The sequence below is a fragment of the Cricetulus griseus genome (assembly GCF_003668045.3).
Source record: "Cricetulus griseus strain 17A/GY chromosome 1 unlocalized genomic scaffold, alternate assembly CriGri-PICRH-1.0 chr1_0, whole genome shotgun sequence".
NCBI classification, from domain to species: Eukaryota; Metazoa; Chordata; class Mammalia; order Rodentia; family Cricetidae; genus Cricetulus; species Cricetulus griseus.
Window position 1 is genome coordinate 17,638,719 of NW_023276806.1, and position 26,816 is coordinate 17,665,534.

The window sequence follows — 26,816 nt, forward strand, 5'->3', positions numbered from 1 at the left end:
GACAATTGTCCCATTGTGCTTGCATTTTCTACTTCATCAGAATCAGCCAGCAAAAGATCAAAATGTTTTTAAAATTGCCTATATTGGGTATGCAATACCCTTTTCTTGTCATTTCCTATCTGTAAGGAATTATCAATAGATATAGCATTTATAGTCTGCTAGGAACTAAATTAATTTAGATGTCATTGAAAGTATACAGAAATACAAACACAGCCATTTTATAAAATCACTTGAGCACTGGCTCATTTGGGAGTACAGGGAATATCCTGGAACCAATTCCTTGCAGATCCAGTGGGACAGCTGTGTTTTGTTGGCAGCCATGCTAGTAAATGTAAAGTGATGTCTTCTGATAATTGATTTATGTCTTCCTGACGAATAATTATGTCAGGTGTCTTATTGTGTGCTATTGGTCATTTCAAATGACCTGTGCATCTAAATCAGAGGAATACCTATTCAGATCCTCCTGCCTATAAAAAGTGTGTTATTTTTACTTGGGAATTGTGTATTTCATGTATTCTGAATACAAGCCTGTGTGAAACTCATGAGTTGCAAATATTTTCTCCTATATGGGGGGGGGATGCTCTCACTCATTCTCTCTCTCTCCCTATTCTTCTTCTTCTTCTTCTTCTTCTTCTTCTTCTTCTTCTTCTTCTTCTTCTTCTTCTTCTTCTTCTTCTTCTTCTTCTTCTTCTTCTTCTTCTTCTTCTTCTTCTTCTTCTTCTTCTTCTTCTTCTTCTTCTTCTTCTTCTTCTTCTTCTTCTTCTTCTTCTTCTTCTTCTTCTTCTTCTTCTTCTTCTTCTTCTTTTCTTCTTCTTCTTCTTCTTCTTCTTCTTCTTCTTCTTCTTCTTCTTCTTCTTCTTCTTCTTCTTCTTCTTCTTTTTCCTCTTCTTCTTCTCCTTCTCCTTCCTTCTTTCTCCTTGAGATGAAGGATGCTCATGATTGCTGCAAATGCTTGACAATCCTCCTGGCTTGGCTTCCCAAGTGCTGGCCTTGCAGATGTAAACCAGAGACAGACACATTTTCAGTTCCCTTGGGGTTCAACCTGTCTATTTTTATGATACACATTGCTATTAACATGGCTAATATAGTTCTCTAGAGAGAGAACTAATAGAAAATGTACACGGGATTGATTGGACTGGCTCATTGTATCAGGGACTGAATGGCTTTCCAATGGACACTTGTAGGTTGGAGTGCTGAGGAAACTCAGTCCAAAAAAGCTGCAGGCCTCATTATCAGTGGCAGTACCAGCTCAAGTCTGAAGGTCTGCTAGCCTTCTGGAGAGCTGCTGGCACAAGTGCAATTTGAAATGATGAATCTGGAGTCTGATGTCCATGGCCAGTTGTAGCAGCTAAAAATATAGTCCCTCATGAAGAGTCATGAATTTTCTGCTTCTTTCCTTTAGTTGTGTTGGGGTCTCTAGCCTTCTGGATAGTGCTACTCGTGTTCATGATGGGTCTTTCCCACTCAGTTCACTGACTCTTACAGCATTCATCCTGAAACACCACTAGAGAAATATCTAGAACTGTGTTTTTCTGTTCAAATTGACAACTAAATTTAACCTCACATAGCATACTAATAATCCATTGCTTCATACATGTCAATAAACATTTATACCTATTTTTTTTACTTTCGTTTTTGAACACAACTTCGATGAACTTTAGATTATGATTGAAAGTTTATTTTCTTTTAGCCCTTTGACCATTGTAAACTCAATGCCATCTAGCCTGAATTATTTCTGATGAGAAGTTAACTGTTAATGATGTTTCCTTGTATGTGACAAGTAATTCTAGTTTTTCCACTTTCAAAATACTCTTTCTTGTCTTTCAGTGTTTTTAGTGTGATGTGTCTGGGTGTGTATTCTCTCTTTGTTTATTTTGCTTGGAGTTTGCTGAGCGTCCTGGATTACTGTTTTTAAATTCCTGTTTCATCAAATTGGACAAGTGTCAGTTCTTTCTTCCTTCAGAAACAGTTCTTGCTCTTTTGCTTTCTCTGTTCTGCTAGTCCATTTGGTACATGTGCTCATTGGCATCTCATGCTCCTCCAAAGCCCTGCCTATTTTCTTCATTTATTATGACTTATATTTTTGATTATGTAATCTCTATTGGCCCCATTTGTTCATCCTTCCGCCAGTTCACAAGCATAGTTAATCTCCTCCATTCAGTTTTTGTGCTGCTTTCTGTAGCAAGAATTTCTAACAAGAATAATTTCTTTGTTGATTCTACCTGTATGATGAAACATTGTTATCATGCCATTCTCTATTTCTTTGAGCATGGCTTCCCTTAGTTCTTTGAGCATATTTATAGCTGTTGCTTTGTGGGATCCAGCCCTGTCAGGTCGTTCTGGGTTCCTTGTATGTAGGACCTTTCTGACTCAGCATTTCTTGTAAATGTTGAGAACTAGACCTTCTGGGTAACAGCGATTGTGGAATCAGATTCTTCCTACTTTTCAATAAACATTTTTTGTTGATTGCTTCTTTACTTACTTGGTGGGACTATCTTAATTATTTTCCTTCTGTAACTAATGTTTGTCTATTCTCAGAGATGTGGGCATTCCCCTGGTTACATTGGCATGACACAGCTCTGGTTCTCTGGTACCACAATAGCTATCAGGCTCTACTAATTGCTGGCTGGTTATGCTTTGGGTCATATATTGCTTCACAGTCTGGTTGAATTAGTTGCAGGCCACTGTGTAAGCATAGCCTTTGAGTCCAGTGTCTGAGCTTTGATCTAGCCCCAGGAGGGCTGTTAACATCTTTTTTCCCCCCAGTTATCTTTGGTAAACGATCTGGTCTGTAGGGTGGTTGACTGGTCTCTGGTGCTACTCATTTCTTTTTCACTCCCATCAACATACCCCTGTTTCTAGGTTGCTCTTGGGGTTGAACTTCTCTGTGCTCTGTTTCTCCGTGTTAGTCCTTTGGTTATGACACAGTCCTCTTCTCAGGGCATGCCTTTCCTCATCCTCACCATGCAGCATAATCTCTGATCTGGAGACACTGATTTGGAATAGTGACTTACTTCTCTTAGAGTGTGACCATTGCTCTATGAGCAGGATGTTGTTGAGGTGATCGTCATAGGCTCTTGGCTACTGTGGTGTAGCTTCATGAGTGGTCTGTGCTTAGGACTTTCTGGGAGCTGGTGTTCTATAAATGCTCTGCTAGTGGAGAGCCTTGGCCCTTGGCATGGGGCTCAGGGAGAAAGAAGGCACAGTTGTTCTAGTCATGCTTCCTGGGAATTTAGCCAATGCCATTTGGAACTAGGGAATTGAGGACTGCCAGAGTCTCCCTTCTCTTGGTAAGAGTGTGTTTCTTGACTGGGAGAGCTGAGGAAAGAGGGAGCCTCACTTTCTTGGCCACCTCAGTTGAGAGTGAAGCTTCCCTCAGGCTAAACTTGGGATACGGAAAGCTCGCTTGGGCTTGTGTGTCAAAGCCATGTGCTCTCATTTTCCTGTCAGTACTGATGTATTTTTACTAATGGATGTTTCTCAACTTGCTTTCTTCTATGGATGAAGATCTTTGAGCGTGATAGGGCCTTTCACACGACTCAAGGACTCTGACGATGGACACTGGCTATTGAGCTCAGTGTTGCATGCTGCTGATGATTATAGATGTGGACACACAGTTGTAAATAAAGGAAAGGCATCAAAATGTAGTGAAGAAGAACAAGGAAGACTAAGAAGATGCTTGTAGCGGGCAGGGACCCAAGGATGTTGCCACTGAGCTTTTCGTCTAGAGATTCTTACAGGGCTTAGATGAGAAACTAGACAAAGTGATGGTCATCTCTGGGCCTAATGTAAGCTGATCATTCAGGCATGCACACTGTTCCCCAGCCCAAATGGGCATGATGACATGCTGTTCATGTGCTCCCTCTTCCATTAAGGGGGTTGCTCACCCACCGAAGCCTGTGTCTGTCCATCTTTTGCCTTTTCTTTTGTTAGTGGCTGAACCTTGCTCGGATGCTGGCTGCTGGCCCTGCCTGGTGATAGGCTTCAGTGTTGCAAGTGTTTCTGGTCTCCAACCATGGCTGTTAAGTAAACTGTGCTTTCTTTGGTCATGTGTGTGTGTCCCCATGGTAGTTTCAGCATGGCCGTTCTTCCCTTCACTACCTAGGGACAGTTCACTCCTGCCTCATGTTCACTTCCACACACTTTAAAGTTTTCAACTTTTAATTCAGTTTTGGTTGTAGATCTGTAGTGCTTTTACCCTTTGTGGAAACAGATCCTACGAGATCAGCTTTCAATTCTCTTATTTCTTATCATCTCTGAGAATTGGGGATCAAGACAAACAAACCTAATGGAATATATAGAAATGGAGCACAATTTTCAGTGTTTTGGGTATATTTCTATAAGGTTAGAATTTATGTCCTTGGACAGTTTGGTAGAACTTTGTAAAATTAGGCAAGTCTTGGGATTAATTTTAAACTGTTGATTGGATTTGTTATTGTGGTTTTCAGACAATCTTTCTCTTAGTCTGTTTTTCAAATTTGCTCCCCTCTCCCCCCCAATTTCTTCTTACCAGGCATTCATTTACACTGGACCCACTTACCTCTCTCCCATGATGCATTTGGCTTTATGCTCAACCCTTGGTGGTATACTTTTAGTTTTTAGAGTCGTTCAGGACCTTGTGGTACTTAAGCTCTGTGCATTTTCAGTGTAGCCTCAGTTTTAATGCTGTAAGTCACCTTAATCTCCTCATGCTTATTTTGGAGCAGCCTTCATGTGATCTCTGGTGCAGAAGCCACAGCAAATCCATGGGAATGTTTTGTTCCACTGAACTTTTCCATGCCTTAACTTTCCCAAACAACTGCTTATGGAGGTCATGTAGTGTATCCTCAGGAGACCACAGGTATTCTGACCAGCGAGTTTGGAGACAGGAAGGAGCAGGGAGACAATCGCTTCCACTTAGCCTCTGTTGAGCTATTTATTCTAGGGACTTGTAACCAGCTAAGGTTCTGTGAGGTGGAGGCAGTTTGGTTTTTCTTCTACCCTGTCTCCCTCCATCTTTACCCTCACTTTTGCTTCCTGGTAGTTGCGCCACCTCCTTTAATCATTGGTGTATCAGATATTCTTCAGACGGACTTCTAGCAAAATGAAGCAAAACAAGTCTTAACTAGCAATATGTCTAGAACACAAGAGCTTTGGATGGGTTGTTTCATATGTGGGTTGTTTTTTCCTTTGAAGCCAATAGGGATCACTTGTTGTAAGGTTGCTGACAACAGCTGTGGTATAGATTGGTATCATAGTGATTGCGGCTTTGATTGCTGGTGACTTGGTGTGGCATGTATGTGAAAGGCAAAGTGTGTGGCTGCTATACCTGCACGATTAATACAGCCAGGTAACTAAAGATTTTTGTGTTTGCCAGCACCTTGTCCTCTAAAGTGGAAAAGATAGTACTCCCAGGGCAGCTACTAGACAACTTAAGGCATGCTTTGAAAATTAGGGGGTCTCTGTAATTGTTTTCAGAGAGACTTCATGTCTGTGATCCACAGAGAATTTAGGATCAAGTTAAAAACCAATAGTCATAAATTAAAAAAAATAGATTCAGATTTTTGCAAGCCATTATGTCAAAGACAGAACTTGGTAGAGTAGGGGTAGGGCTCTGAGACCTGGTTATTTCTTTGGATGTACTTGAAGTACCAAGCCTCCAAATCTCTTTATTTATCTTAGGGAGACAACATACAAGCAAGCAAGCAAGCAAGCAAGCAAGCAAGCAAGCAAGCAAGCAAGCAAGCAAACAGAACCCAAGAACCCTTCCTTCTCTGGATTCTATGCAGTGACCTCACCTGGACTCTGTACCTTGTAGGATGATGATGCTTCTGCTTGTGGTCTCTCTGCCTTGCTTCTCGTTATTTCCATGGTGATTAAACAGAATAGGGTTCTAGCATGGACCAACTAGTAACATATAGTCTCCATTATAAAAAGAAATAGATTTCATATTGTGATGTCTCGTGTGTGTGTGTGTGTGTGTGTGTGTGTGTGTGTGTGCTTTTTGATTGAAGGGAAGGTGATGTGACATTTGGTATGTGTTACGGTGAACAAGGGTGAGATGGTATTATTGTAACACCGTTGGGTTAATACGGTTAAACACTTTTCTGTTAAATGTTCAGTTCTGCTGAGTGCTGGGTAGGCTTTTAGATTCCTGGAAGTAGAAGATCAATTAGACGACTGACTTTTAATGCTTTGCGATCCTCAGTGTGTTTTCTGATTTTTCTCTGTGTCTCCAGGCCTGGGACTTTCTGCAGAGGAGCTTATAAGGGGAGTCTGGGCATGGTGTGGTTTCTGCTTTCCTTGTGTAGGTCCTCTGCCTTCTATTGTTAGCTAGAGTTTATGGCCAATCTTCCTACAGTTTGCTAAGGAAGAAGACATTTTTTCTTTTCATTTCCCCCAATTATGTATTACCACAGCCATTTTGTTTGGGCTAAATCTAAGGTATGAGGTGGTTACCTCATACCTCCTGTGCTGGCAGCATGGTTTTTCCTTTCTACAAACAAACTCAAAATATATCTCAGTAGTTAGGTATGTAAAAAAAATGTTGTTTCTTGGGAAGTTATAGTATCTTTTTATGAATGCTTTGATTCTTTTAACATGCAAAAATGCTTACTACTTTAAATTTTCTGTTTATTTCACTCAAAATGTGCAGTGATGTACAGTCAAGTAAATGAAAATTAAATGCACTCAATTATGACCCTGTTTTAAAATAAGAGGTAGAGAGCAATAGAAGACACTCAACATTGACCTCTGTCCTCTATATGAATACTCATGTCTACACACAAACATATATGTGTGTGCATGAGTGTGTATTTCTGATGTGTGTTCTGCAAGATGTAGTGGTGTGATAGTAGATGTGTTGTGTTTAAAAAAACAATTTCATTAAATATTCAAAAGATATTTGGATACTGAGTTATAAACCATGATAAGATTTGGGCTTGACAATTAAGAGTGCAGGGCATTCACTGTCTGCGACTGGGGCTGGGGACTGGGACTATGTGGTCCTTTTCTGAATTTGCCCAATAGCAATATCTCTAAGGAGTGGCATATGTAAACCATCTGCCTGTGCCCATAGGTGTCTTTAAGGTACATTTCTAGGTCTTTTCGGGAGAGCTTCTGAATGAGTAGGATTGTGTGGAGCTCACACATTTTTATTTGTCATACACACTGTGAATGATGCTTATTAAAAGGCATGTTTGGCCAACATTCACGTAAGTTAATCTGACTGACAAATAGCATCAGATGCCAACAATATCAACTGCCTCTGTCACTTGTGACATTGGATGCAGACCATTTGCCATTGCAATTACTTTGGTTTCCAATAATGATGCCAGGAAACAGCTCATTATGTAATTGCATGGTGTCTTCATTGCAATAGTTGATATTTAGTGTTTAAGATATGCCAAGCATTGCGCTTATCACATAGAGCATTGTAACTATTGCTTTATAGACATCACCCAATTTTAATGTTTTGTAGAGATAGGGAAAACCAGTTGTGATTTAAGGGTCAAATTTCATGAACAGTGGGGGTCATATTTAAATCTAGGCACTTTTGTAGATTAAGTGTCTTTGTGTGTGTATGTGTGTGTGTGTGTGTGTGTCTTTGTGTATTTGTGTGTGTGTATTTGTGTGTGTGTGTGTGTGTGTGTTTGTGTGTGTGTGTTTGTGTGTGTGTGTGTGTGTGTGTGTGTGTGTGTGTGTGTGTGTGTTGTGTGTGTGTGTGTGAAGGTAGTAGACCAGGAGCTTATGTCAGATTTCTTTCCCTATCATTCTTCATCTTATCATTTCTAACACTGGATTTCTCATGAAATCTGGAACTTTCCATTTTGGCTATACAGGCTGGCTAGTAAGCAAGCTTCAGGATCTGCTTGTCTTTGTCCCCTACTCCAGTGCTGGAGTTACAGAGGGATGCTGCTGACCCTAGCTTTCAAGTAGGTTCTGTTCATCTAAACTCAGATTCTCATGCTTGTATTGCAAACCCTTGACCTATTGAACTATCTTCCTACCCAGAGTGAGTTTTACCAATGAAAATGTATGCTTTGGTTCAACTTCTTTGGTAAGAGTATAGAACCCCATGGGATTTGATATCAATATCTCTGTTGTTACTGTTTTAATTATTTTAATTAATTAAATTAATTTAATTTCTCAGTAGAAAGCAATTCTGGTAAAAGGGTGTTTGTAGTTTTATGAAGGGTTTGCTACTATTTCAAACTAAGTGGGTCCTGTAGCTCTCAAAGAATGTTAGTCTAGCAAAAGGAGTCTGTACTGTCTCTTTTAGTTACAGATCTCCAGAAATATAGTTAACAGTTACATTCTAATTACCACCCAACTCGTCCAATGATATTACCTCACCGGCCTTTTCTTGTCACTTCATCCATTTGCTCTGAAGACATGAAGCGTCATGCCCGTCATGTCTTTACTCACTGACAGACATTTGGCAGGTTCTGATGCCTCTGTCCTAAGTGATAACGTTTGTGGTGACATGTGTCTGTCAGTCAAGGCCTCTGAGTGTTTAGTTGAGGAGCTGATAACCTAAGGTGTTGACTGTGGGAGAGTTTGAGAGTTTCAGAGTAAGATCTACTCTTGAGCCCTTGTGACTGAAGAAGCCATTCACACCATGTTTGAAAATAGATGAATGAATCTCACTCTGGAGAACCAGCAACCACGTTGCTCCCTAGAAAGCACCATACAGGGAGCAAGACAGAGGAGCTGTGTCTCACAAAGATACTTGGCACATGTGAGACCCCATGGTACTTAAGTGACAACATTTAAACACTGGGGGGTGTTTCATGTGTTTCTCTGACAACCTAAAGTTTTTTTTCCAACTCTGAAGTAGAAGAAACACTGTGGCTAGCATTCCCAGTCTATATGAAGAGTGTCATTTTCTAGTATAGACCACCTTTTGTTCAAGAGGGGTGGTCACTCGCTTCTCCTGAGGGCTGAAAGATCTGACCTTCCATTTGATTTGCAGAATTCAATAGATCGACAGTGATTGTTGGATACCAAGGCCAACTTATGCCTCAGTCTCTGGAGGAGAAAAATCAAGACATTCCAAAAGAAAACATGAGTATCAGATTCTTTAAAAGAATTTCTTGAAAAAATTGATTTTCCTGCAAGTGAAACTGAGTCTCCCTCTTGTGTGCATTTCATTCACTTCAGTATTGCATTCTAAAGTAGAATTTGATTGGACTGATCCGGGTTAGGTGGAGCAGCAGGATGGCCGTGGACTTTTCTCCCATTCTTCAATGCTGTCTCCTGTAGAAGCCATCCTCTCAGGGCTGTGTCTACTAGAAGTTCCAGACTGTTTGCAGGGCCTCCTTGGCTAGACTAAGCCAGTAATTGCTCTTTTGGTAGATCCACTGATTTATAGTCAGAAATCATCTTGCAGGCAGAACTTTTCGATTCAGACACGAAGTTTTGTTTTAGTGTAGAGTTGGTTTTGAAGAGTATGTAGGAGATGATTTATGCTGTTTCAGGACTGGTCAATAATTCAATCACACAAGTTTATTTCAAGGATTATTTAGATATTTACTTGTGGTGGGAACCAAATCTATTTTAAGGTCTTTCCCTTGTTTTATTATTTTCTTTGGTTAGCAAGTGGCTGTTTAGTGAATAAGACAGTCTATTAAGCAATTAAATTGAGCCAACTACTCTTGTAGAGTAAGTGGGCAGTCGTGGAAGGCAGGAGTTGGATGGCGGCACTGTCTGGCTTGCCTCTCCATTTGTTATTGCTGTGACTTCATGCCAGTTGTTCATCACCTTTGGCCTTGAGCACACTTCTCTGTAAAAGGAAAATCTCTAATGTGTTACCTTTGACTGGGTGGTTTTGAGACTGAAACACCTAGAGTGAGTTGATTGCAATTTCCTCCTTTTCTGATGATAATCCTGTCCTTTAAGATTTTTCACTTATTGGAATGAAAAGGCTTTATGTGAAAACATTTCATGAGCAGTGAAAACTAGGATGCAAACAATGGCAGCTCTTCAAAAGTCACTGAGAGGAGCCCACAGGAAAATGAGAGATGGGGATAGGCACTTTTCTGGGCTTTCGGGGTTTGAGCTAGAGCTTCAAGTGTGTGTGGGAGAGAAAGGGTGTGCAAAGACCTGCACCCAGAGCAGAGAGTGACCATGGTGGGGGGAGAGGCCAGGGAATCTGAGCAGCCTGACTTCACCAACCTAGGAGTTCAAGTTTGCCTACCTACCATCAAATGCCCCGTGGCTTCAGAAATTGAGTTTCTTACCTTTTTCTTTCTGGAAATTCTTTATCCTCTTCCTTTTCCCTCTCAACCTAGGGCCATTATAGTGTGTCTCACTGTCACCCTGGTGCCCTCACTGTGCAATTCAGCCCACATTCCTCTTTCTACACTGCCTTTGCTTATTGCACTTGGCATTAGCAGCTGCTAGAGATGGTGTTACGTGATTTAATGTATTATTTCTTTAATTGTTAAAACATTTATGTGTGTATGTGAGGACATGTGTATATGTACATATGCTCATGTACATGTTACAGAGCATATATAGAGGTCAGAGGATAGATTTTGAGTGTGGTCATTTCCCGCCTTCTACCATGTGGATCACACATGGTGGGTACCAGTTGAGTCGTCTGCAAGGCCTGTGTGTCATTTCTTTCTGTAATTGTAATGGCTTCGTGAATTAGAACACCCTCCCTTTTTTTTTTATAGGCAATGCTACTCTCTTTCTTGAGACATTGAAAATTTAATTTGTTCAAGGTCTGCTAGCTGTAATTAGTGTTTGGATTTGAACTAAGTTTTTGCAATTGTTTATCTAAATGATAGAGATGTGGGAGTTAAATTTAAATTATTGATTTTAAGACATTTTGATTTTTGCATAAATATGAAAAGAGAATAAAAATAACCTGGAATTTAATATATAATATATAATATATATATATATATATATATATATATATATATTAAAGCAAATTGGTAAATTACTATCAAATGGTTATTTTGTTTGGGAGGAATACTTTCCTTATAGGCATAGTATTTGCATACCATGAAAGTGGCTGCCAATATTGACTTTACTGGATGTTGGGCTTGCTGTTTTCGTAGGTCATTGCTTTTTCCTTGACCCTGAAGCATTTGTGCCTATGGTTGTGACCACAGCAAGCAGTGAGAGGCAGCCTGCTGCTGAGAGGCCCTGGGTAGATTGGCTCTATTTCAGAAGCAAGTAAAACTGTTAGGCTTCTTAGAAATTTGATGGTAGCTGCATCTTGTTGTTTTCATCTCTAATAGTTTAGTTTAGCCTAAAGTTATCTTTGTCCAAGGAGGTCAGTGAAGACAGAGGTGAGTGGGTGAAAAATAGAGCTGGAATTGTGCTGAATTATGAGAGCCAGTAGGGTTTACTTAAATACTTTCAACAGAGGAACTGAGAAGGACTGAGAACTGACACCATATGAAGGGGCTTAGTAGAAGTTTGGGTAGGACTTGAGGAGAAGATTTTGTTGGATCATAAATTTCACTTATGTAATAAGTTGGATACATGGAGAAATGTATACTGGATTTTATATATAATCGATCTGAGGTTTTTAAATCGATGTTTTGTTGGCTTGTTTCTTGAAACATGATCTTGGAATGTGGTTCTGGCTGGCTTTGCCTCTCGGCTTAACCACCTGTGTGTGATTACAGGTGTGCAGTGCCATGCCCAGCTCCCTGGGCTGTCTAATAAGGCTTCATTACTCATTGCTTACCAAAGGAAAAAGTAATCCACCAGTAAGACAACTCAGATTAAAAGGTCATTGAGTCTGTTGTCTTGGAAACATTACTCATTTCTCACCTAGGTCTTGCACTCTTCTCTTCTCTTCTTTTCTCTTCTTTTCTTTCCCTATAGCTCCTGCACTATTGGACATGAACAGAATTCTTTTGTTTTTAAAAATACAATTTTATGAATTCTTTTAGTATTCTATCCATGGATATAACGGATTTCAATCCTGTCCATCACTGCCCTCCTCCCCTGCCCCTCACCTTTTTTCCTAATTCCTCCCAGATCCACGTACTGTTCTTCCATCACCTCTCGGCTTCGTGCCCCCTTTCCCCTGTGGAATGGAGTTCTTTTACAAAAGGACCCCAAGGTTTAGCTCAGGCAGAAGAATAAAGAAAAGGGGGTTTGCTTTATGTAATCTGAAGATAATAATTTGATTTGCAAATTCTTGCCTTGGTATAGAATCTCATTCTGAATGTCAGAAGTTGAATATTTATTTTTCTTGCTTAATGTTTCTTCTCTGATGAATATTAATTGTTCCACGATGGAAGTTAGGACCACATTTGGGAAAGGCCATGTGCTTAAAATGTCACAAGGAAAAACCCACATTAGCACTTCATGATACCTTCTGAGTAGTAAAGAAATGACTCTCACAATTGCCTGTTCCTTTCTAAACTGCTTTCTGTAAGTGAGGCTGAGGGGAAGTTCAAACCATTTCCTTTCAAATGAATTTACGAGTTTATATGACTTGGGAGAGTCACAACAATATTGATCAACTAAAGGTCTGAAAAGTCCTTCAGTAAAATACAGAAGTGTTAGATCTTGACCACACAGTCTTTCTTAAAGACAAAAATTATGTATCTATGAATTATGATTAGAAAATAGTTTTGTAGCTTTAGCTATACTTAACATCCATGGTAGGGTCCTGGCTGGGCCAATTAGAGCTTAAAACTAAAGAGAAATGAAGGATTTGAAAGATTGCTTAATATATTTTATGTTTGTCTCTATGTGTATTGTGTGTGTGTGTGTTCAAGGAATGTTACCAGATTGCATGAAATTATTTTCAAAGTATAGTTCAAATCTACTGACTGATGTTTACTTTGAACTGAACTCAAGATAGAAATCATTTTCTTTGGGAACTACTTTTTGGTAATGTGGTTTATGTGATGTGGAAAGTATTTTGTGGAACACACACCTAAGCAGTCAGCCTTTTGTTAGATCCAGCTAACATTTTCTCTTCCGATTAAATGTGAGAAGAAAATATTTCCCTTGGCTTCAGGCAAATGGATTTATTTAGGACCTCTTTTGTGTCAACTCTCTGCAGATGGAGAGTAAAACATTAATAATATTTATATTTGCATAATTATGAATTTCATTATGGACAGAAAGAGCCGGAATGTGTACTTGTCTCAAGTAATTTATTATTAGTACTGGTTTATGAGTTCTCCTGTGATCTAGAAAATGAAATGTGTTGTGTCTATAAAAGGAATATAGGAAGACTTAAAAATCTGTAATTAAATAGAGAATATTAGTCCTAGGAGAAACTGAGACTTGGCCTCTATATGTCATATATGGGAGCAAAAATATGACCAAAGAAATTAAATCCTAATTTTAGTATTTCTTTGTATTTATTTAGTATTTTCTTTAATAACATTTAGGTAACTTTTCTTTTTGGATAAAATGTAATACTGATTGATAATGCAATATTTTAATAAAAATTTCTTAAGTTACACATAATTTTTGTCAAATTGCTCATTGCTTCTATGAGATATATTTTGGTCACTGAAAGAAAGTATATTTATTTATGTTGAGGGCTTTCATCCATTTGGACTTAAGTTTTGTGCATGGCGATAGACTTGTATCTATCTGCAGTCTGCTACATGCCAGCGTCCAGTTATGCCAGCACCATTTGTTGAAGATGCTTTCCTTATTCCATTGTATTTCTTTAGCTTCTTTGTCAAAAAATCAGGTGTTCATAGGTATGTGGGTTAATATCAGGGTTTTCAATCGATTTCTTTGGTCTACCTGTCTATTTTGTGTCAACACCAAGTTGTTTTCAGGACTATAGCTGAATAATAGAGCTTGAAGTCAGGGATGGTGATACCTCCGGAAGTTCCTTTATTGTACAGGCTTGTTTTGGCTATCCTGGGTTTCTCCATATAAAGTTGAGTATTGTTCTTTCAAGATCTGTGAAGAATTGTGCCAGTATTTTGATGGGGATTTCATTGACTATAGATTTTGGCAAGATTGCCACTTTTACTATGTTGATCCTATCTATCCAAGACCATGGGAAATCTTTCCATTTTCTGGTATCTTCCTTGATTTCTTTCTTTATAGACTCAGAGTTCTTCCTATAAAGTTCTTTCACTTGTTTGGTTAGTGTTACCCCAAGAAATGTCCAGAAACTAACCATCTAAGCAACAGTGGAGAGGCTACCTTAAATGCCCTCCTTCCCCTGATAACAAGATTGACGACTAACTTATATACCATCCTAGAGCCTTCATCCAGCAGCTGATGAAAGTAGAAGCAGATACCCACAGCTAAACACTGAACTGAACTGGAATCCAGTTACAGAGAAGGAGGAGTGATGAGCAAAGGGGTCAAGACCAGGATGGTGAAACCCACAGAAACAGCTGACCTGAACAAGGGTGAATTCTTCGTCCCCAGACTGATCACTGGGAAACCAGCATGGAACTGATCCAGACCCTATGAACGTGGGTGTCAGTGAGGAGGCCTTGGAAATCTATGGGGCCTCTTGTAGTAGACCAGTACTTATCCCTAGCATAGGAATGGACTTTGGAGCCCATTCCACATAGAGGGATACCCCCTGAGCCTAGACACAAGGGAATAGGCCTAGGCCCTATCCCAAAGGATATGACAGACTCTAAACCCCCTATGGAAGGCCTCACTCTCCTTGGGGAGCAAAAATGATATGGTAGGGTGTTAGTGGGGGGCAGGGGAGGAGGGGAGGAAGAGGGAACTGGAATTGACATGTAAAACAATCTCGTTTCTAATTTAAATAAAAATGGGGAACAAAAGAATGTGTATTTGCAAAATGTGTAAATATATGTGGGAGGAAAAGCCTTCCTTTTAATTTGCTGTGGAATAAGAGGCTTTTGTTTTGTTGAAAATACCTGAGAGCTGGGGCTTGGCTGTGGGAGAACCTTCCTCCCAGTAGCAGGGGTTGGAGTCAACCAGCCAGAGTGAAACAAGTCTATAATGCAGTTAGCATTCATCCTATAGTGCTGCTCACCAAGGCTGACAGGGGCTATAGATCAGATGGTCAGTTCTGACTGGGGCTGGCGAAGGAAAGGAGTGTGCATATAGCTGAAGAGTGTGGAAAATCCTGGCTTTTAACCCAGGCATGGATTACTCATTTCTCCTTTGTCCTAGACTTTTTAGGTTTTGAAATGTCCTTATCCTCACATATACTAACCATAGAGTTATATATAGAATGAAGAAAATGGATAAGTACATATCTGAAAAGCTTTAGGCATAATAATAGTGGAACAGAATAATATTTTCTACTTGACACAGAAGCTCTCATTCCTCATATGGTACGATTTTTCTGATAGTCTCATTGCCTAGATATTAATAATTGGTGCTATATTTTGGAAACTATTGCAAGTCAACAAATAATTTTCCAGACAGTGCATGTTGTGAAATGACTTTTAAATATACTTCCATTTAGTTTGATTGAAGAATACTGAATGCTTTTTCTTAAACCTAACTTCCTTACTGTGTCAAGTTGGCCATGAAAGCATTTTTGTTAATGTTGACTGAGATGGAGGGAGGCAGAGGCCATGTAGTTGTCAGTAGATTCTGGTAGTTTTGACAGAGAGTTTCTCTATGGTGGGCCCAGAATGTGGGGTTTGCATCCTGTTTGTTGGGTGGCTGCTTTAGTGTCAGGCACAAAGTAAGGAATTGATTAGTTAGATTAATTTGATATGACTCAGTTTTGCTTGTTGATTGCTTTTGTGTATGTAGGTGTGGTAGTCATGTATGTATATATGTGTGTTTGTGGGTATGTTTTCGTATACATCTGTGCATGTGTGTAAAGGCCAATAGTTGATATTGGGTGTCTTTGCTTGCTCTCTATCTTATATATTGAAACAGGTTCTCTTGCTGAAGCTGGAACTTACTGATTTGGCTAGTCTAGCTAGGCAGTTTGTTCTAAGGATTCCTGGTCCCTGCTTCCCTGAAATCTGGGATTGTAGGTCACCTGGATTTTTTGAGGGGGTTGGGTATTTAAGTTCAGTTCTTCATACATGCACAGAAAACAGTTTACCCATTGCCTTAGCCCCTTAATCTGGAATGATTATTTAAAGCTGTTACCAGTAATTTTCAGCAGTTCTATAGAATGTGCATATGCCCACATATTCTTATATGTATTATATTGCAATGAAGTGTTAGGTTGGGTGGAAAAGTTCCTGGTTATAAGGAAAATTTCAGTTCCTTTGAAATATAAGGGAGAAAAACGTAGCTCAAACATACAAAAGTCAGTGTAATGAATAATAAGAATTCTTGTTACTACCAATGAGTGTGTTAGTCATAATGCAGCCTGTTGCAGAAAAAGTTTGTCTCAAAATCATATTGTGCTAAACCACTAGGCAAAAGAAGAAATTTAATTCCATTTCACACAAATTACAGAGCAGGTTTTCAGTGGCTGGTCCTTCAATTTAGTGTGAGTCAAGGGTACTGGCCAATCGCACATCAAGATCCTGTTGTCCTTGGTGTGTATCTGTGGTAGTTAGGATGTTCATCCAGCTTCTTGAAGGGCGAGGGGAAGGCAGGGACACTGGGCCCTTCTGGCTCTCAGAGTCTTAAGCTTGAAGATGCTTTTCTATATCCCATGGGCTGCAACAAAGACAGAGGTCCTTGATGAACTCCAAAGAATGAGAACTGTATGTTTGCTGAATGCCAGACTGTAGATAACCAGTGGTCTTTGAGTTAGCAGTCACTCTCTGTGAATAAAAGTCTTACTGTATGTCCTAGATAGCTTTAAATGTCAACTTGACAAAGAATAGAGCCATTTGAGAAGGGAGTCTCGATTGCAGGATTGTACAGCTTAGGTTGGCCTGTGACTACCACATAGCTTAGGGCAAGTCTGTGGAGGATTTCTTGATAGTTAGTTGTCCAGTAGGACCCAGCCCACAGTGGGCTGACTTTTCTCTGGGAATGTGGTTCCAGGCTATATGATAAAACTAGGCAAGCACGAGCCTTCGAGGGAGCCAGCAAGCAGGCTTCCTCCGTGGCTTCTACTTCAAGTTCTGTTTGAGTTCTTCCCTAGACTTCTGTCAGTGGTGGACCTTGACCTCAAGTAAAGCCAAGTAAATCCTTGCTTCTCCTTAGTTGCTTTTGGGCATGATATTTGCCACAGCAATAGATTAAAAACTAGAAGAGAATGGTTGCCACACTGGGATCTAAGCTGAGTACTGGAATTAATGGCTGTTTTAAAAATTAGGCTTATACCGACTGCTTGATATAAATCTCCACGGTTGAAACTGCTAGCTTCTATGGCTTGGTCATGACATGTGGCCAGGAGGGAACCTTTGAACCAAATACTTTCTCTGTATAAAGGCCCACACACAACAGCATTAATTTGTAGAAGGAAATAATTTATTACTCCCTGTGAACAAGTGCCAAAAAGAGTTTTCTCCTAAATTGTGGTTTCAGTGTTTCCATATAAAATAATTTTACCATATTCAGAAGTGTGAACATTTATTTTTTCATAGAATTTATGGGTTCTGAGATATAAAGGATCCTCATAAAGTCTTTGTTCTATTTAAAAACTTGAAAATATTTAACTTTTATAGTTCAAAGATATATGATGTGGAAGTGCTAGAAATTATATCTAAGAGACTTCCTAGCTTTTCATTTTCCAGGTTATAAGGCAAGTCTAATGATAATGCTTTATTTTCTCATTATTGGGTATCAGCTACCTACTGTGTGATTTGCTCACACTTAGTCTCAGCTCCCCCAGAACATCAGCCAGTGAGGTCTCAGAAGCTCCTGGGCTGAGACTGTAACACTTAGCTCCTGCTCAGAGTTGGGAAGCAGTAAAAGGAAAGACCAATGCTTGGAAGCTGGGGAGGTCTCAGGTAGAAGGGCGGAGCCTCTGGGCCAATAAGAGTTTGCTTTCAATGGGAACTGATGAGAATACCCAAAGCAACTAACAGCGACAGCAGGAGAGCAAAACATGTGACAATCATGGTGGGACTGGAGCCATGGGATTTTATAAAGGGTGGGGGGGTTCTCTGGAGGGCTAGGGAGGAAGTGTAGGGTATGTTTATGTTCCAATAGGTTGGGCTAGTTTTACAGAGTGATTCATTTCGCCTGGTGGAACTGTAAAACTGGGGGTTTCGTTTGTGCAATGAGATAAGAAGATCCATATTTTGGAAGCAGAACACTGTTAGGTGTTTAGGGGGCGTATTATGAGAGGCAAGGTAGGGCTGGGGAGATGGCTCAGCCATTAAAAACTAGGCTCACAACCAAAAATATAAGAGAGGCATGGTAGAGAGGACAAGTCAGTCACTGTGAGGACAATAACAAAACAGATAGGAGAGGGTGACTGATGGGGGGATTGCCGAACTTTTATGGTTGGTCAATTTATTTTTAAAGTGGTTTTTTTTTTTTTGTACTTTTTTAAAAATGAGAATTGAAAAGATAGCGAGATGCACAAGTGGGTAATATATTTCATTACCCAAGGTACTACTTTATTTTAAATATAATCTACATGTTGCATCATTCACTAAACCAAAGAAACAGAGTAAAGTAAAATATATAAGGATACTAAGAAAACATTATTTCAAAGTATATAACCTTGAAGGATTTACTTCATATAACAATTCTATCCACTATTCTAGTTCTATTAATTAAATTATTAATTGAATTATTTGCAAGGCATCAACATATGTTTAAAAATGATCTATGTTATAAAGCTAGAGTATTAAATCATGGTTAGTGTGCAGTTGCTGCTATGTCGGGATGATGGACACTGTATCAGATACAGGAGAAAATGTAAAAAGTGGCAGGGTATGACTGGAGTTATGCAGAAATGCATGGAAAAGGACTGTTTTAGAGAGTGATTGAAGTATGTCACTCAGAAAAGGTGACCTCTGAAGACAGATCTGAAGGTAGTGCCATAGAAGCTGTGTGAATTTGTCCCAGATGTAAGGAATACCAACGGCCAAGACCGATGTGTACTGGCTGGCAGTCATGGTGGTGTGCCTGGACAAGAATGACAGGGAAGGAGATAATGCCTGGAGGGAGACGGAGAATACATCAATGGAGTCTTGCTACTGTCAAGGTGTTGGCTTTTTCTATGGATTAAATAGGTTAGGGAGTTTTAGGAGAGGTGTGACATCATCTTGTCTTAAGAGATAGTTTTAGCCCATATGTCAAAAGTCAACTGCAGTGGTCTCAGATGGGAGGCAATGAAGAGGCTACTTTAGCCATGCAGTTAAGAGAGAGAATGGTGGAGCAGACAGGCTGATAGTGGAGGTGATGAGCAGTTCCTACTCTCCATGTGACAGGTCTGACATGGTGTGAAGGATTGGAGATGACACCCGGCCTCTTGTTTTCAAGACAAAAGAATAGTTGTAACAGTGTCAAGATGGAGAATGCAAGAATGTGTTTGAAAGCATAGGTGATCAGTTCTAGCCTTCTTAAATTGCTGTGCCTATAAGGTATGTGGGTGGAATTACCAAGTAGGCAGCTGTATGTACATGTCTGAAGGTCAAGGGAGAAATCTGGATATGTTGTGATTATCTATGGAGAATAGAGTTAATATAAAGCTGATAGAATGGAATTTAAATTACTTATACATACTTAAAATAATTATAATGTTTAAACACAGATTGAGATACAAGGACAAGAAAAAGTTGGTTTCTTCTATTGTGTGTTTCTCAGAGATGTCCATGTTTAATTCATATTCTCTCAAAATTGTTTACAGACTATTTTTATAAATAGCAAGGAGTATTTAAGGGATGGCTCCTGTTTAATTTGAGTTTAGGAAGTAAGCTTTCCTAAATCCATGGTGTGTTACTGTCATAATAAACATCACACTTATGATGTTTACTGCTAAGCCTGAGTTTTTGACAGGGCCACATATGCATGCCGAAGAGCTGAACGGCTTAGTTGTGAGCGGAGGCTGTGGAATGCATAACGGACAGGACCCTCAGTTTATCAGCTGGATGAACTTTTGTATACAGTTGCCTATTCCTGTGCTTTGTCTTCCTATTAGTAAACCAGAGACAATGCTAAGTACATGAAAGTTGTAAGAATTAAGTAAGTTAAAGGATTTAAAATGCCTAGTGTCATGTTGGGTACAAAGTAAGCTACCGTTGACAGTATGTCAAAGTAGTCAAGGTACTTTGCCGATGTCAGTGTAGTGTGAAATCTATTTGTCACCTAAAATAACGGCACAGATGGGAAGCTGAATTTAACCACCAGTCATTTGAACTCAGCCTCCTCAAATTAATGAGTTTTCTCTTTTATTTCTGGACCCCAGCCAGTCCTGCTAACCTGATTGGTTATTGCATCCTGCTTCCATCCTGCTGTATGGTGATAATGATTACATATATTTTGTAAAGTGACTGCAATGATTCGGTCCTATGGTCCCATGTCTGTCCATGGCTCCTGGGCTTATTCTAACTGTCAATGGTGCTGTGATGACTTATGCGTGTTGTGCAGTCAGTAGCTTTCTCTTTGTACTTGTTTTCTCACGTCATGCCCGCTCTCAGGGGAGGACTGCCAGAGAAGTTATATGGGCTTCTTTAGCATCACCACAGTTCTTTGGGACGAGCAGCATATCCTCAGTATTGGGGCTATTTTAGTTTTGCTGACTTTGGGAGTGTTGGGGATATCAAGCATCATACTAATTTTTGTTTTACTGATGTGAGGGAGACAGCATGAGGAATGTGGATGTTGGACTTTAGCTGACTGAATCATACCCATTCGCAGTTGATGCCAGCGTCTTGGGAAATTTCTTGGTTACTCCAAGCATTGACTTTCTCATCTGGTCCAGAGAATGTGACTCATCACAGCCTGGCTAGTGTGATTGTAAGGAAAAAGTGAGGGCTAGGACTGTGGATCACTTATAGAGTGCTAACCTAGGGCTGTGTGGATCACTTATAGAGTCCTAGCCTAGGATTGGCTTTCTTACAGAGTGCTAGCCTAGGACTGTGGCTCTCTTATAGAGTGCTAACCTAGGACTGTGGCTCACTTACAGAATCCTAGCCTAGGACTGACTTTCTTACAGAGTGCTAGCCTAGGAATGTGGCTTGCTTATAGAGTGCTAGCCTAGGACTGTGGCTCACTTATAGAGTGCTAGCCTAGGACTGTGTCTCACTTACAGAGTGCTAGCCTGGAACTTTGGCTCACTTACAGAGTGCTGGTCTAGGACTGTGTCTCACTTAAAGAGTGCTAGCCTAGGACTGTGGCTTTCTTATAGAGAACTAACCTAGGACTGTGGTTCACTTAAAGAGAGCTAACTAAAGACTGTGGCTCACTTACAGAGTGCTAGCCTCACATGTGTAACACCCTGGGTTCTTTCCCCAGGACCGAAACTGGAAAAACTAAACTAAAAGGAGAAAAGAGATGTGTAAAACTAGCACAGCTCCTCATTACATCCCACAGCTTACATCTGCATCTCGGGGTCTTAGCAGGCTGGAGTTATTTTTATAAAGTTTGATGCTTTCTTGTGTTTTTATTTCTTCTGTTTGAGCCACCTCTTACCTCTTCATATATTCAACAAAACATTCTGCTTTGTGCTAGTATGTATATGATTGTCATTGTGATTCAAAATAGAAATTGAGAATGCATTTGAGGATCTTACCAGAAAACCTCATACTTTAAAGCTGGTACCCTGGATAGATTGTGGACTCTGAACTGTTGGAAGCTGTGGCTGACTGGAAGCTGTGGTGCACTACTGCTCCCTAGGATTATAAGAGCATCATCTATACATTGCTGGCTTTGGGGAAGATGACAGTATGCTTATACCCATCGCTCTCACACTATCATCCTTGAACGATAATGTATGAAAGAATTGTATGCCAGAGACTGTATTTTTAAATGCTTCAGCATCCTTTACTCCACTGATTCTTTTTGCTGCCTATGGATACCCATGGAAAACAAAGGTAACAGGTATTTATGAAATTTTTTGAGACAGGGTTCAGGCTGGCTTTGAACTTGCTATGTAGCCATGGCTGGCCTTGAATTCCTGCTCCATTTGCTTCTCCCTTCTGAGAACAAGGATTACAGGGATGTACCATCATGCCCAGATGAGATGGTTATAGGCATTGCATTGTTGCTACTCATTTCATTTTCTAAAATGTTAATTGTGTAGAAGTTATGCAATGTAGTATGGTTAATATTATGAAGACAAGTAATCCAGTTCTTAGTGTGTTTAGCCGGAGAACAAAAGGCAAAGGTTTGAAGACGGAGCTGTGGTTTGACTGTGTGCCCTCAGATTGATGCATTCAGAGTAAATGGCCAATGTGATAGCATTGCGAGGTGGTTAAGTCATGAGGGGAAGAGGCTCTTCGAGCAGTCTAGAATGTTACTCCTTTCTGCTCTCCTGCTCTAGTGTTCTTTTCATTTGGTAAGTCACCCACAAGATGCTAGGAGGGGAGAGTAGCCTTTCCTAGACACTGCCTTATCGTTCCCTTCATTGGATCCCTCAGCACTTAGAATTATGTGAAACAAACCTCCATTGCTGCAGTAGTCACTTTTGCATGGTTGTCACCTAATACCTGGCAGAGATGAGGAAGGAAAGACATATTCCGGCAGTTCTAGAACCTATCAGTGTATTGTTTTGGGAACTTATGGTAGAACAGCTTCATTCCTATTGGGGTTTGGCAAATGCGTTTGATGTCATTGAAGATAAAGCTGCATTGCACCAAATACAAAACAGGCAAGGACAACACGTTGGCAGTGACCTAACATGGTACTTTACTATTATGCTTTAGTCTTTTGAGAACAGCTTCTTACTTAGTTTTTGTAGTAACTGTATGGTGTAGGTATTGCCATCACCCCCTGTTGTACACATAAGGAAACTGAGATACTCTTGCTGAGGGGTAGACAGGGGTATGAGGTGGAGCTGTGCCTTGCTGGTGTACTCCCAGCTTTTAGCTTCCAGGTTATAGTACTGTGCAGATGAGCACCTGCTGTGCCAAGGCTGTTCTGGGTACCAGCAATAAGGAAGCGACCAGTGGGGAGAGGAGAAAGGAAGGCTGTCTTGCAGATTGTACATCCTCATACAAATTCTAAGAACTTTAAAATGCCCTTGGATCTTAGTCAAGATCACGTGTCTCAGTTAATATTTTACCACTTGGCTGTTGTTCATCTTGGGTCACAGCTTAGAATTGTGACCAATTAAATGATGCGGCATCCTTCCTTGAGAAAAATGCTCATCTACTGATTTTGTGTGGAGTTAAATGAGTGGTCTTTACAGAATAGAATTCTAGATTCATTACCTAGACCTTCTCAAGCCTGTTTAAGTCTTATATAGGCTTAGCCTTGGGTCAGACTAGGGTTTTATAGTCAGAACTTCCTTAGTCATAGGGCGACAGGGTCAAATGCATTTTCTTCTTTTTTTTTTTCCTAAAGTGGAAAAAGCCACATTCTCAGATGCTTTGGCTCCTCATCCGCATCTGCAACTTCTTTTTGTGGCATCCAATTCTGAGAGACTCGCTAAGCTGCACAAACAGCTAGTGAACTAAGTTATTGTGATTTGAGCTTAAACTATCCCTAATAGCATAGCTGGCTACCTACTCGGATGCCAGGTGTGTTTTAGCAGGGTTCTCAGTGTACACGCCACACGAGCCTTCGGACGTTTTATGCACCAAGTCACACAGCCAGTGGAGATATTTTTAGCCCCGGGTCCTTTCAGCACCCTTTCCAGTTGCACCACTCGAGCAGCTGTTTACTCTGACTGTGTGTAAACAAGTTCTGCCCCCTCCTCCCTGAGGGCTTGGATTGGAGACCCTTATTCAGCCCTTCAAATATAGCACTGGTTGTGACCTTTCACTCCAATCTGGCCCCTCTTGAGATTCTCAAGCACATGCTGACAGGGGTTGTGTGAGAATGTGTAAGCATCTGCTTAAAGGCAAGGGGCAAAGCTTTCAACGAGTGCTCACCAGGGCTCTTGGACACAGTTGGTAGAGCCTTCAGCATGGAAGAAATTCGACATAAAAACAAATGTCTGTCTGTCTGAGAACATTTTACTCAGTTCTGCTTAGAAGAGAGAGTTCCTGCCAAAATGTACAGTTCCTAAAACACTCTGCCATTCTGCACTTACCATTCTCTTTAGCCTGGGACCTCCTGATTAGGGAACAACTCTATGCATCAAATTACCCAGATTTATTATCAGTTTTAAGAACAAAACTAAGATCCTTGAAACTTGGGAGTGCATCTTGGTCAGTGTGTTCTCCCGAAACTCCCCTCCACAAGGGTCATCAAAACTATATCTTGACTGAGGGGATGAGGAATTTGGATTCTGGGGTCAGATTCCAAAGACTGTGGTTCATCCCCACCCCAATCAGTTGTTATTAGATATATTTTAAAAGTCAGAACAAGTCATCCACACAACCCCCATTGTTTCCTTGGAAAACCTTGCACAGCTCCAGATTCCCAGAAATTGAGCACTCAGATGACTGACCACCTGCTTGTGTGTCTCCTTGGATCGCACATGCCCCATGGCTCTAAGATCATCAAGGGAGGAAGTGGGCTTCCTTTATTGTTTACTCTCAGAACCAAGCAGTGTGGTCCATGAGAAAGTGTTTTTACCCTTATGACTAAACACGTTTTTTTCTCACAGAAATATGGTAGCGATTTATAACAGAAGCCTGTTAGCCGAAGACTTAATGAGTTGATAACTCAAACGGTCACTTGTCTGAAAGGGAAATTATACTTCAGGTTATAAAATGACAATGTGGGCTATGTAGATATGTTTTTAATTCTCCTGTGTAGGTGCTAGCCAGATCACACAGATAGCAAATCTACTGGATATTCGGAGACTTGTGAATTCAAATTCATTTTAGTTTTAGCACTAACGTCAGCCAAATGACATGTGTTGCTCCAATTCAACTCCACAAAAGTATGGAATTCACAACAATTAGAATAATAGATTCTAAGAGAGGTCATTAGCGCTCACAATGTGTCTTAACTCCTACCAGCTGTGACAGGGCACACCACAATGGCCCCCTCCATTTCCTAGAAGCTTTCGAGGCATCTGTTTATAAACTGGAGCCCAAACTTACGTGTTGCTGGATTAGCACTTGAGAACTTCATGTTTACACATGTATTTCACAACTCTCTTTAATATACTCTAAAGCTGCCTCACACTTATTTATGTGTCACACAGTTGTACCCAACTCCATAATCTATACTGACTTTCTTTTGAAATTCAGTTTATTGCCACTGAAAATTGTGGCGAAACTAGAGGCAAAGGGTGTTACAACTTACTAATTGAAAACATGTATTCTGCAATTCGTCCATATTAGTAAACACTTCAGAGGTAGGTTTTATTTAGCTGTTTGAAGTTTAGTAAAAAGATTTAATAATATCAAATTTGTCTCAGAAAGCAATTTTAAATTGAGCTAGGATATATGTGTATGTATCTCATATAAATTATTATTTTTAAAGTTTAAACCTCATTTCTAATACAAAACATAATACATACAAACAAGTTAAAATTTGACTTGAGATAATGTTCCAAGTAGTTACTCCAGTTAGAAGATGTTAAAAAAGATGACTAGGAGTGGTGAGTCTCTCCTATCCTTCCTCGATAATGAGATACTTCTGTGTTCCGGCCTGTAGCTATTGGCTAACATTTACTATGGGGTCATTGTGTATTGTCTTAACTCTGATTATGCCATAGTAGCCAACTGTGTAATTTATAAAGAACGTGGATTTAATGGCCTACAGTACTGGAGGTTGGGGAGTGCCCACAACTGTTGGGGGCTTTCTGGCTTTGTCATCACCTAGCAGAAGGCCAAATTTATATGGGACAAAGGTTGCTGAGTCACCCTTTTGTAATAGCATTAAGCAACTTCCAAATGCCCCGCCTTCCAACACCACCATAATGGCAGCCAAATTTAAATAGGAATGCTGGAGGGGAAAGATATTCAAAATGATAACACTTTTTAAACTAATATTTTACTTGGACTAAGAGCTTCTAGAAAGTGGAGAGCACTTTAATTTTTTGCAATACAAAGTTCCCAACGCATCAGACATAGGTGGCTGGATAGTTATAGACTATAGACTATAGCTATAGACATTGTAGGAAAATGGGCATTCGGTTGTGAGCCTAGCCTTTAATGGCTGAGCCATCTCTCCAGCTGGAAAAGGGGCGTTCGGAAACTAGAGAAGAAAGAATGAGGAGGAAGATAGGGTTGAAGAGAATTGGTGGAGAGGAGAGTACCCTCCTCACCCCCTTTTCCACTCTTCTTCATGTGAGATAGGACACTGAGTCTTTTGGGCTGTGGGAATGTCATCTTTTACTCTCATCTGCATCTGTCTAGCAGTGAAATCAGTGCCAGTGATGGCTTTGGCTTGAGATGGGTTTCCAAGGCTAGTCAAATATCACCCAACATGGATTCAGTTCCTTGACAACCAGTCTCCCTAAGATTCTGGGGAACTTTCATGTTTGACTTGGTCTCCAGAGAGGTATCTTTGCCTCATGGCTGCCGAGTACAGCCATGTACAAGGTCACAGAGTGGGAAGTTGTTTTAGTGTTAACACTCCTGCTTTTCCATGATGTTCCACTTTCATTGACTAAGCTATAAATGATAACTATGTTTGAATGGCAAATGACATTTCTAAAGCATGTTTTTATAGAATTATATAGCTGATTCATGGTTGCAAGCTAATTTTTGGTACCAGTGCTAGGCAAACATTTCCACAGGCAACCATTGTTTATGCCACAGGGTAAGTCTTCCTCTTAAGCAAAAACTTCTTAAAATGCTTTGTTGAAATAGTTTTGAAATAATTTATTGTTGAGAGTATGGTGTTCTTTCTCAGCTCCCATCCCAAATTAGCAACCCCAAAGAACAGCAGAAGTACTTAAGGAATTCTGAGATGCAGCTGGTTGGTTTTCAAAAGTTTACTTAACC

At 40.2% G+C, this 26,816-nt stretch overlaps 1 protein-coding gene across 13 annotated transcripts in view; it reads left to right on the top strand.

Moving 5' to 3' along the window:
• Positions 1 to 26,816, top strand: part of LOC100774629 (bone morphogenetic protein receptor type-1B) — a 308,818-nt gene that overhangs the window by 20,163 nt on the left and 261,839 nt on the right. For 2 of the 13 annotated variants that reach the window (XM_035451150.1, XM_035451154.1), the window contains exon 1: positions 5,720 to 5,793. The exons of the other annotated variants lie outside the window; for them this stretch is intronic. The gene's annotated coding sequence lies outside the window, so the exon portion shown is untranslated. Of the gene's footprint in view, positions 1 to 5,719; positions 5,794 to 26,816 lie in introns of those variants that run through there. 13 annotated transcript variants of the gene reach the window in all.